The following is an 8297-nucleotide window of genomic DNA, read 5'->3' as shown; positions in this document are numbered from 1 at the left end:
CTTTCATAAGACACGAAGGAAAATGGTCGGAACTCGATGCATGTTTCCGCTCGGAGTTATTCATTCTTGCTCATTGTCAAGAATCTAATGTCGTTACAGGACAGGCTGGAAGCCTCTTGCATAAGAGAAAATATATCGCTAATATTTTATACGATCCAATTTTATCACACGTGTTGCTCGACCTTTTTCTCCGTGCATAACAATATCACAACTTGGTATCGTCCGCGATTATGGACCTACTTGGGCTTACTCGATTTTGTTGCGTTTGGAAATGATACTCCCAGTGTTGATTGCCAACAACTGGCTGCCATTTGGGACGGCACCGAACGGACTCATCTACACGCACCTTTCACCGGGGATATGCGCGCCCGGTGACCGATTCAGGTGTCAGTCAGTTTCGGTTTGTGTGGCTCATTGTTATCGTTTGCCTGTTACACGGCGTCGTAGTGTACCGGCGGTTCGCTCATCGTGATCACGGGTTACGTTGTTACACGCGCCTGCAGGTCTATTTCGACGTTGGTTTATCTAATTTTCTGTTTCCAGCTGACCTTTGACTATTTGTTTTTACAGTTAGTCCGTGATCTAACAGTGCTTATAGTTGTGTGTGTAAGTGTGTTTTTGTTTACGGTGCATAATCGGTTGGAAATTTGAAGCGGGCCTACAGATTACCGTATTTCGAGTTTCAGTTTGATAAGCTTGCAGTAAGAAAATAGTAACCTTTCCATCTTATTTCGCGCGTTCAGCATCGCGATTCGGCGTCGTCGTCGTCGTCGTCTGTGTGTTTATCGTTTTCGACTTGCGTAATAATTAAGCAAGACGCGACCACGCCACATTTTTGCGCGATTTTCGACGCAAGCAAATTTTCAGGCCAGTGATAGTTTCTGTTGGCCGGGTGTGAACGCCATTTAAAAGTATCCGAAAAGTGAAGACAATTGAAAGTGGGTGCTTTCAAGTTCCTTGGCGAATACTTACATGGCTGCACTAGTCGACTAATATACAGAGACGTACTTGGAAGTGTTGGTTACAATACGGTAGGTAGTTCCTCATTTCCTCAATTCACATAAATCATGATTTTTACGACTCAACGTTTTCGCTGGGGGTAACGAGGAATCGATTTTAGTTTAAACGGGTTGGAAAATCGACAAACAAAATTGTTTCCGATACTATGAATAATGTTCTCAATGTAGCGCCAAATGAGCGACTTCATACGTTCTTCAGCATGCCTTATTGCACACTACATTTAAAATGTTACCGAGCCATGAGAAACATTTTTTCATTGTTTCTTCGTCGCTCACAAAAGCAAAGATCCACTACCACTGCCGTTTTCAACTTTCTACCCGACGTCCGGAAGAAATAAGTTATGGATTTGGTTGATTGAAAAATGCTTTTGCTTTTATATGCTAATATGACACATAAACGGTTTCGTTTACTGTTTTGGAGATTTTATTCCTCAAATTTTTCATCTGAGCTGAAATTTCGAAGACTGTACATTTTACCTACCGCATTCTCTTCTAATACCTAATATAATAGTTTTCTAAATGGGTACATTTAAGGGTTTTCGGAACAAACTGCAGTGGCATTATGCAACCAAGTCGAATCGACATTTTCGCACAAGCGTTCGTTTAAAAACATCTTTTGTTCGAAGTTACATAATATGGCTCTCGAACTCCGTTGTCATTGTTGCACTTCAGAGCTGTACTGACAACTCTATCCGGTTAAAATGTCATCGAATCTTTAAGTGACTGGACAAAAAGCAGAACTTACTCTCGGAGACAGTCAGTATTGTTAACCTTTTCTTCGTTTGCTCAGTGACAGGAACCTTTGACTTCTAGCCGGAACTGCATATTCCTTGCTTGAATATCTATTATCATATAGTTGTGTTCGAATTCATCCCCAAACACAAATTTAAATCTTCTTGGTCCATCGTCTAACAGAAGGCCTCCAAACTCTTGGTGGGACAAAGAGTGCTCAGATGGTAAACACGCGAAACAAAATGCTTTTAAGACGTTTTTAAAACGAGGAGGGGAGGAACTCCTCAGAATTTTGAAAAATTCTTGACTTTAGAAACCAAGTATAAGAGCACACTGTAAATGTAGCTATTGGAGACATTTTGTCGAAGGTTTGTCAAGAGAAACCTCAATGAGCACTCTTTAGAATACGACCAGACGAATGAGGAATCGTAACGTAGGAAATGAGAGTGAGGAATACTCGAACCGATGGATATTTGATTTAACGAGGAAAGTTTGTCCAAATTCTGTTCCTACGCATAGCATTATTAGGGAGTCTTCTCCAAATAATGGTTCCATTTGATAGCCCCTTTTCAATGATGGAAATTTCCATAGCACTCATGTCTTGTAACAATAACGCTCCTGGGTTGGACAGAAGTAAATTCAACTTGGTGAAGAATCAGCCCGACCTAGCAAAAGACGCTTGTTGGAATTGTTCAACAAGTTTCTTGAGCAAAACATTGTTCCACCTGACTGGAGGCAAGTGAAAGTTATCGTTATTCAAAAGCCGGGTAAACCAGCTTCCAATCACAACTCATATAGACGTATTGCAATGTTGTCCTGCATCAGAAAATTGTTCGAAAAAAATATTCTTCGACGTCTCAACACTTGGGTCGAGACGAACGGTTTGTTATCATATACTCATTTTGGCTTCCGTAAAAATAAAGGGACGAATGATTGCCTTGCATTACTTCCGTCTGACATCCAAATTGTCTTCGCTCAAAAACAACAAATGGCATCTGTATTTTTAGACATTAAAGGAGCATTTGATTCAGTTTCCATTGATGTTCTTTCAGAAAAGCTCCACCAACATGGACTTCCAGCATGGAAATAATTATTTGCACAACCTTTTGTCAGAGAACTATTCTTACATGGCGATTTGGCTACATTCAAAATTAGCTACATGAGTCTCCCGCAAGGCTCATGCCACAGTCCGCTCCTGAAAATTTTCTATGTAAACGACATTTACATAGAAATTATACTCAGTCCGCTCCTGTATAATTTATATGCAAAAAACTACAAGGATCAGCCCCATGGGGTTGTTCGAGCCATTGATGTGGAACAAGACAACCAAAATTTCTAATGATCGACATTTTCAATTAATCGTCACACTTTTGAATCCGCAAATGCACGAGTCTGCTTAGTCTTTATTATGAATCAATACCGAACACGCGAACCCAATATATATACTATATTTGTCATGATTTGTATTTGTTTTTTAGCCGACGAAATTACATCAATAGCCCAAATGTATGCAATTATATGTTTGTACATGCTTGCGATACAGATATCGATATTTAAGCTTCTTTTCGCCAAGCTTGCGTTCAAGTTTTGTATGCAAGTAGTTATTTTTATAGCGTTTCTCTACTATAACTACCATTCTGCGATTTCGATTGAAGTGATAAACTTTTCTCATTATCAATCGAGCTCATCTTATATAAATAAGAAATTAATCTTACGCACTCAAAATTTACCCTGGGGTAGTTGTCAATTTCTCAGGCGAAACGACATAACATGGGATTTCATCCAATCTTTCATGACACAAGATCAAAACATATCAATTAAAGCTTCAAATCGTTTTATGGCACATTTTGTCTTGCTGTCAGCAACAACCTACCTCTAGCAAGCTACGTGTAGGACTGAAACATTAGCTATAATTTTCCTTACATTTATAGCTTCGCGTGCTTCCAACAGCTTCGCTTTAGCATCGATTGACCAATCAGAGCGCTGCTTTCCCTTTGATATATCGCTTACTCGTTCAAAACCGTCGACTATGGCAGGGAAATCCGGTATGCCGGATATTTTTTGCATGCAAAATAGGACACTGCTAGCTATTAATCAACATTTCAATGATATACTATTAAAAATACATGGCTATGAACATTCAAATCAATACGTAGAAATATTTCCAATCAAATGGTGATATGATATTAATAATTGATACAAAATTGACTGAGCTGTAATTGTTCAAAACCTGATCACATTTCTACGTGTATTTTTCTTGAGTTTTTTTTTGCATAAATATCTGTTTACTAATCTTATTTTTGTGTATTACATCAACATTTTACAGTACAAGTGTTTTGACCCTTTGGCCTTTCATCTTTGTTGTTCATACGATTCGTTATTAATAATAGGTGTTTTAGTTACTCTTGTTTTACATACTAATGTTTAATCATAATATTTATTTTAATTATTAATAAAATATCTACCTACTTATAACTATCCCTAACCTAATACGTACAAATTTTGAATTATTTGTATTTCAGAGATTGAGCACCTCTCTTCAAATTTCGTGCATTATTGTTCGAATTTTTGTTCTAGTATATCCAGTGAGGCAATCTCATGTACTTCACTAGTCCTTGTCCAAGGGGGTAGATTTAGAATCATCTTTAAGATCTTACTTTGAATGCGCTGAAGCCTTAGTTTGTGTGTTCGTGCACAGCCCCGCCAAACAGGGACTGCGTATTCAATTGCGGGGTAGATGATTTGTTTATAGACAGCCATCTGATTCTTCAGGCACAGTTTAGATGTTCTACAAATCAGCGGATACAGAGACCTAATGAGTATGCTGCATTTTTGAACGATTTTGTCAACATGTGACTTGAATATCAGATGTCTGTCAAAGGTGAGTCCTAGATAGATAACTTCATCGGACCATTGAATGACCTCATCACCTAATCGTATTCGGCATTCGTCTGATGGAACAAGTTTTGGAGATCTTGAATGTGGAAACAAGATGACCTGAGTTTTTGCTGCATTGATCACAATTTTCCAGCTTGTAAAATATTCCGTTAAAGCATCCAGACCTGTCTGTAGTTTATTCTTCAGAGCATTAATAACACGACCTTTGTAAAGGATGGCAGTATCATCAGCAAATTGTGACAGAACACCACCACCCGGAAGAGGTGGGATGTCTGATGTAAAAATGTTGTATAGGATGGGACCTAGGATACTTCCTTGGGGTACACCAGCAGGAATAGTAAATCTTTCTGAAAGTGCATTATTCAGAGAAACCTGGAATGCTCTATCTGCAAGATAATTTTTGATAATTTTAATAAGATACATGGGAAAATTATACCGATGCAGTTTAAACACCAGGCCATCGTGCCACACATTATCGAATGCCTTTTCAATATTCAATATTGCCATGGCAGTCGTTTTGGACACTGATTTGTTTTGCTGGATGACGTTGTTAACCCTTGTAAGTTGGTGGATGGTGGATCTTCCTTTCCGGAACCCAAACTGTTCTTCCAGAAATATATCCTGTTCATCTGCGAAAGCAAGAATTCGCCTCTGTATTGACTTTTCAAACAGCTTGGATAGGGCAGAGAGTAAGCTGATGGGCCGATAGCTCTTGGAAAAGGAAGGATCTTTCCCCGGTTTCAAAACTGGGATAACTTTAGCTAACTTCCACTTTGAAGGGAAGTAACCAAGCTCCCAGCACCTGTTGAAAATTTTAGCTAAGAAGACAAATGAGCGAATACTCAAATGTTTCAGCTCAATGTTGAATGTGTTTTCGAAACCGGGGGCCTTCATATTTTTGGATTTTTTCACAATAGCCATCAGCTCATTCGCAGTGACTCTACTTTCCTCAGGAACTAAGCTGTCTGATTGGTCAACCTCAGCTACTCTATCTGCAACGGTTCTTTCATGTGGACTAACAATGTTGAGTCCTAAATTGTGAGAACACACAAACTGCTGGCCTAGCGCATTTGCCTTCTCTACTGGTGTGATTAGAGGTATTCCTTCAGCTGCGTCCTGGAGTGGCAGCAAAGGAGGAATAGGCTTCGGTTTTTTCTTAAGCACCTTCGTTAAGGACCAGAAGGGCTTTGAATGTGGGAGAATTTCTCGAAGCTTTTGCTGGAAGTTCCTGTTGCGAAGCTCAGATATCCTTTCCTGGATTATCCTAGTTAAGTTGTTATAAGAAGTCTTCCTATCTAGGATGCCAGTTCGTTGATACTGCCTCCGGTAGATATTTCGAAGTCGGATGAGTTTCTTGGTGACACTGTCGATTTGAAGAGAGGAACTCGGCATATGTTGTACTGGAACCGTCCTATCACGAGCGACTGTGATTGAATGCTGGAAGGAAGATAGGGCCGCATCGATTTCCATCGGGGAATCTAGTGGAACATTGATATTAATAAATTGGTCGGCGATTTGTTGAAATTGGACCCAATCGGTGCGATAATAGTTCCTCCGTAGTTGAATAGGCACTGTTTCTGGTGAAGATCCCAACGTCAATATTACTGGAAAGTGGTCAGAAGAGAGCTCGTTGAAGACAACTGCTGTCTATAGCGATGTTGCTGATAAATATATCCAAAATGGAATGAACTCCCGATCTGGAAAGTCGCGTTGGTTGATCCGGAGCGAAGATGTTGTATTGTCCAGCTTCGTAATCTTCGGCAAGTACGAAACCGTTTCGATTCTGTCTTCTGTTTCCCCACAGCTCATGCCGTGCGTTCAGGTCCCCAGCAATGATGAATTTGTTCTGTCGTCGAGTGAGCATAGCCAGATCTCGCTTCAATGATGCACACGTACCATCTCGAAGATTGGTTTGTTTGGGGCAGTATGCTGCAATGATGATGATGGGTCCCATCGTCGTTGTAATCTCAATTCCGATGGCTTCTATGAGTTGCAATTTAAAGGCTGACAGAAGCCTGTGCTGAATGGATCGTTTAATGGCAATGGCAACTCCCCCTCCTCTGGTAGTTGTCCTGTCGAGCCTGTGAATCTTGTAATTGGAAATAAAAATAGAAATTTCAGGTTTAAGATGAGTTTCAGTTAAAATAGCAATATCGGCATTCTTCTCTTGAAGAAAGTCGGATAACTCAGCAGTTTTGCTCCTGAGTGAGCAAGCATTCCAATTTACTATAACCAACTCATTATATTGCATATTCGATGATGAATTTGCCTAAAGCGTTGATTTGATCTAACCGCGTTCTGCAGTTTCGTAGTTTTGTTGTCATTGTTTCAAAAATGACGATCAGTTGTTCAGCAGAGAATAAATCACCAGAGTCATCCTTTGCTTGTGGTTGATTATTGCCCCATCCAGGAGGGATTTTTGAGGAAGATTCTTTTTGTGATCCAGCGGCTGAATCTTTTGGATTGCTGCGAGGAAGTGGCGGCAAATTCGGAATATCCCTCTTCGGTGGGAGCCGTGGGAAATTAACTTCATCCTTCTGTGGAACATTCTTGCGCGTTGATTGTTTACGGGACGCCTGTTGTCGAATTTTTGTGAACTCAGCACGTTTGGGACACGATTTGCTAGTAGATGGATGGTCGCCATCACAGTTCACACATTCTACAGCGATGTCATCTAGTAGGCAATCGTTGGTATTGTGTGGTTCGGCACATTTCCCGCACCGACTTTTCATGTGGCAATTCCTCGCTCCATGGCCGTAGTTCAAACAGTTCGTGCACTGTGTGACATCCCGATGTACCGGTTTATACTTTTGCCATTCGATGATTATGTGAAATAACGATTTAATCGTTTTCAGTTGACTCATGGTGATTGTGCCCTTCTCCAGATGAATCAGGTACAGTTGATCTCTAAACTTTTTGTCCGTATTATGTCGTTTCATTTTGAACACCATCATAGGCTTTAGTCCAGCCTCCGACAGTGCCTGCTTTAGTTCGGCTTCCATCATATCGGGTAGTCCTCGAAGTACAACCTTCATAGGTTTGTTGGCGGCAATATCGTGTGTGAAGTATTCCGCTTTTGTCTGCTTCAGATAACATTCCACTCCTTTGTAGTGGTTCAAAGCCGGAACAGTTATTTTGTAGCCTTCAGTACATAAACGGATTGTTGCCTGTAGTCCTTTGCTGATCAGTGTGTTGAAATCCGAGCGTAGAGTTGGTGGGAAGCCCTTCAGGTAGAAAGGCGGCATTTTTTCCTTCTTCTGCAGTTCCTCTTCGACATCAACTGGCAGATCAGCATATTGGTTTTTACTCAGCAAACGGTCGTTTACCTGTACATCACTTGGCTTCAGACGCTTAGCATCCTTTGGATCCTTCTCGGATCTATGGCGGTTTTTACCCATAGCTTGGGTAGGTAGACAACTGCGAATAAAAAATAAAACAAAATCGAAATTAGTCGTAGTAGGTTATTCGTCTATCCACAACGAGTGTTAGATGACGAATTTTTTTTTCTTGAGTTTCTAGTTTGCACCCCTATATAGAAAACAAAAATGTGTTCCACATTAAAACATTGCAAGATACCTTAGATAACTTGTTCGTTTGGACTGTTCATCTGGGTATCGAATTCTCTGCGGAGAAAACAGAACTGGTTGT

The 8297-nt window shown here is 40.3% G+C and overlaps 1 protein-coding gene across 1 annotated transcript in view; it reads left to right on the top strand.

The window, feature by feature from the left end:
• Positions 1–895: 895 nt before the first annotated feature.
• LOC131425270 (uncharacterized) overlaps positions 896–8297 on the top strand; it is an 81707-nt gene continuing 74305 nt past the window's right edge. Inside the window, exon 1 of the mRNA XM_058587019.1 lies at positions 896–1031. The gene's annotated coding sequence lies outside the window, so the exon portion shown is untranslated. The remainder of the gene's footprint in view (positions 1032–8297) is intronic.

This window comes from Malaya genurostris, chromosome 1, assembly GCF_030247185.1.
Source record: "Malaya genurostris strain Urasoe2022 chromosome 1, Malgen_1.1, whole genome shotgun sequence".
Taxonomy (NCBI): Eukaryota; Metazoa; Arthropoda; class Insecta; order Diptera; family Culicidae; genus Malaya; species Malaya genurostris.
The sequence above is the reverse complement of the archived record's forward strand: the minus strand, read 5'-3'. Positions and strand labels throughout refer to the sequence as shown.